The sequence below is a fragment of the Felis catus genome, chromosome A1, assembly GCF_018350175.1.
Source record: "Felis catus isolate Fca126 chromosome A1, F.catus_Fca126_mat1.0, whole genome shotgun sequence".
Classification (NCBI taxonomy): domain Eukaryota; kingdom Metazoa; phylum Chordata; class Mammalia; order Carnivora; family Felidae; genus Felis; species Felis catus.
The window spans coordinates 204,497,039-204,501,267 of record NC_058368.1 but is presented as its reverse complement, the minus strand read 5'-3'; the positions used below and the strand labels follow the sequence as shown (position 1 = coordinate 204,501,267).

The following is a 4,229-nucleotide window of genomic DNA, read 5'->3' as shown; positions in this document are numbered from 1 at the left end:
GACTCAGCTTTTGAATCTACCCAGCTATATTTGGAAGAAAATCACCAGGTCCAGCCCACCTCAACAGAAGATGAAAAGACAGACATGAATACTAGGAGATAGTGATCATTAAGGCCTGGCTTAAAGGCTACCTGCCCACTGGGAGAGGTTCTGAGCTCAAGTGGTGTGAAAAGAACATCCATTCATGAAAGCAATTAGGGTGTGAAGGTGGGGGGGGGGTAGGAACTGGGAGGGACTGGGAGTGCCATAGATTAGGCATTGATTATATGCAGAGGAACTCTAAAATTTTTCTTATTTTAACATATTGGGAATCAGGGTATGTCTCACAAATAGTGCTGTTTCTAGTCTATGAGACATGTGGTGTCCAGATTGTGCAGAGCTGTTTTTAGGCTCAATATTATGTTCCATTGGTCTGTTGGTCATGTCTCTCCATTTACATCACTGTAAATGGCATTTATATCATGGAATCCATTCTTTTTCCATAACAGTGGACTCAGGTGTATCTGTGAGGGGCAGAGAGAAATGATAAAGAGAACAGGGAAGAATATGGGCTCATTTTATTATTTTTTTAAATATTTAAAGTTTATTTTGAGAGAGAAGAAGTGTGCATGCACAAGTGGGGCAGGAGCGAGAGAGAGAGAGAGAGAGAGAGAGAGAATCCTAAGCAGGTTTTGTGCTGTTAGCATGGAGCATGATGGGGGGGGGGTGAGGGGGGCTCCATAAGATAGATCATGACCTGAGCCAAAATCAAGAGTCAGACACTTAACTGACTCAGCCACCCAGGCGCCTCCATGGGCTCATCTTGAATACACCTGCATTTATGCTACAACCCTTCAAGGCTACACGAGTCTTGGTTCTAGACTTGGAAAAGAAGATGGCACCGAGGCTTAGAGCTATCAGAGCAGGTGAATCGAGGGAGAAAAATAAGGTGAAAAAAAAAATGGGAGAGAAGGAAACCGTAAGCGGGGTACAGGGGTGCAAGAGCACCTGGCTCAGGGGCCCCAAACAGACCAGGTTTGGCCACACTGACAAAATCCAAAGGCAGAGAGACCAGCGGTGGTGAAACAAGAAAGGAATGTATTTCAGTGAGGCCAGCACTGGGACAACAGTGGACTAATGTCACACAGCCTGTCCAAGGTGCTGGAAATACTTCTAGGTTTATATAAGGAAAATGTGAGACAAAGTTGCTGGGTATGTGCAGGTGGGCAGTAAAGGTCAGATCGGTCATCATCTTGGGATCGATCACAGGGTCTTGCTGGCACAGGGCGGTGCTTATTGCTTGAAGGGGTAATTTCGGTTCCCATCACACGATGCTCTGTCCACAGGGTCTTTTGTCTAAGTTAAGAGATACGCTGGAAAGAAGAACTTAATCAATTAGAAAGTACAGACTGGGGTCAAAATGGGGGTAGTGGAAGTCCTCTTTCAAAACCTAGGGCTGGGAAGCAAAAACAAACAAACAACCCCAAACTAAAACAACCAAAACACCTGTAGAATTGAAAGGCGAACTAGAGTGTGACGCACGTGTCACTTTTGATCCGTTAGAGACACCCGCCCCCGCAAACCAACAGTCACCTGAATTCATTTGGAAAAAAAAGAAAAAGACCATTTGGCCCTGGGTCACTGCGAGCAGATGCGCTCCGTCCTCTTTCCGAGTCGTGTTCATTTTGCATACACACAAGTAGGGGAATGGCACCGACAGATCCTGCAGCTCCACCGAAGAACCACATCTTAGCCCTCTTCCCAGTGCAGGCCCTGACGATTCCTCCTGCCTGACTCCAACATCTCCCGAGGTTTGAAGGGAGGATGGTGGACTGTAGCTGGTTTCAACAGCCCAGCCAATTTCAACGTTTGCTAACTTTCTGCCTGGAAGTTTCGCATCCCCTCCAGCCTTAGAGAAAAGCTGTGAGGCCTGTGCCTGCTCACTCACCACTAGGGGGCAGCAGCACGCAGGGCTTCAAGCAGGACCTCCTGGTTCCCTGGAGAACCTGGGACTTGCAGGGGCCTAATGCTACGCAGTCCTGAAGATTGATCAACGTTGCCATTCTTGATACAGCCACTAGGAGGCGATGCTGCCTTCCCCCCAAAAAAGTGGAATTGAAAACTCATTTTGTTTGGGTTTTTCCAGCTTTACTGAGCTGTAATTGACATATAACATTGTGTCAGTTTAAGGTGTACAAGGTATTGATTTGACATATATTGCAAAATGATTATTACCATAGCCTCAATTAACAGTTCCATTACCTTGTATGATTACCATTTCTTTTTCGTGGTGAGAACATTTAAGATTTACTCTCTTAGCAACTTTCAGTACACAATGTAGTGTTGTTGACTATAGTCACCATGCTGTAGATTAGATTCCCAGAACTTTTTCATTTCTAACTGGACACTTGTACCTTTTCACTGACATCTCTGTATTTCTCCCTGCCCCCCCCCCCCCCCCCAGGCCCTAGCAACCACCATTCTACTCTGTGTCTATCTTTTTTAGATTCTACATGTAGAATCTACCAAACAATATTTATCTTCTCCACCTGACTTATTTCTCTTATATAATGTCCTCATGGGGCTCCTGAGTGGCTCAGTTGGTTAAGTGTCCAACTTTGGCTCAAGTCATGATCTCACGGTTCAGGAGTTTGGGCCCAGCATTGGGCTGCTTCCTGTTGACTGGGAACCTACTTCTCATATTCTCTCTCTCTCTCCCTCCCTCTCTCCCTTCCCTTCCCCCACTTGCGCCCTCTCTGTCTCAAAAATAAACATTAAAAAATACTTTAGAAATAATATAATGCCCTTAAGTTCCATCTATGTTGTTGCAAATGGCAGGATTTCCTTCTTTTTCATGGCTGATTCATATATGACACGCACACACCATATCTTATCCACTCACCTTTTGAAGGACACTTAAGTTATTTCCATATCTTGGCTATTGTGAACAATGCTGCAATGAACATGGGAGTGCGGATATCTTTTTGAGGTCCTGATTTCATTTGCTTTGGATGTATACCCGGAAGTGAGATTGATAAATCATATGATAGTTCTAGTTCTAATTTTTTTAGAAATCTCCATACCATTTTTTATAATGGCTGTACTAATTTACATTCCCACCACGAGTGCACATCCACATCCTTAGTAACACTTATCTCTTGTTTTCTGATGACAGCCACTCTAAGAGCTGTAAGGCAGTATCTCATTGTGGTTTGGTTTGCATTTCCCTGACGATTAATAATGGAGTCTCTTTTCGTGCACCTATTGGCCATTTGTATGTCTTCTTGTTCAGTTCCTATGAACATTTTTTAATGAGTTTTTTTTTTTCCATTGTGTTGTAAGAGTTCTTTATATATTTGGATATTATCCCCTTATAAGACCTATAATTTGCTAATATTTTCTTAGATTCTGTAGGTTACCTTTCATTTTGTTGGTTGTTTCCTTGGCTATGCAGAAGCCTTTTATCAGATATACTCCTACTTACTAATTTTTGCTTTTGTTACTTGTGCTTCTGGTGCCATATCCAAAAAATCATTGACAAGACCAAAGTTAAGATTTTCCCCTATAGCTTTTCCTATTTTCTTCTGGAAGTTTTAAGGTTTCAGGTCTTATGTTTAAGTCTTTCATCCATTTCGAGTTAATTTTTGTGAGGGGTGTAAGATAGGGATCCCATTTCATTCTTCTGAACGTGCTTTTCTTTAGACATGACACATATATAATATTTATATATTTATTTTATATTATATATGTTTATAACATTACATATATATGTATATATACACACACATATATATATAATCATCTGTAAACAAAGACAGTTTTATTCTTCCTTTCATATTTAGATGCCCTTTATTTCTTTCTCTTGCCTGATTATTCTGGCTAGGACTTCCACTACTATGTTAATATGAGTGGTAGGAGTGAGCACCCTGTCTTCTTCCTGATCTTACAGTAAAAGGTTTCAAACTTTCACCATTATCATATTGGCATGGGCTTGTCATATGTGGCCTTTATTATGTTGAGGTATGTTCCTTCTACACCCAATTTGTTAGCAGTTTTTATCATGAAAGTATTTTTCTCACATGCTTTTTCTGAATCTCCTAAGATTATAATAATTTTTACCTTCCATTCAATTAATGTGGTATATTACATTTATTAATTTGTGTATATTGAGCCATCCTTGTATCCCAGGGATAAATCCCACTTGATCATGGTGTATGATCCTCTTAATGTGCTGTTGAATTCCGTTTGCT

General features: G+C 41.5%; 1 long non-coding RNA gene across 1 annotated transcript; it reads right to left on the bottom strand.

Moving 5' to 3' along the window:
• Positions 1 to 1,055: 1,055 nt before the first annotated feature.
• On the bottom strand, positions 1,056 to 2,406 carry LOC109491789. The gene is made up of 2 exons (XR_002145269.3): positions 1,928 to 2,406; positions 1,056 to 1,352 (listed from the first exon to the last, which is right to left on the bottom strand). It is a non-coding gene; the product is annotated as an uncharacterized LOC109491789 (long non-coding RNA).
• Positions 2,407 to 4,229: the final 1,823 nt, after the last annotated feature.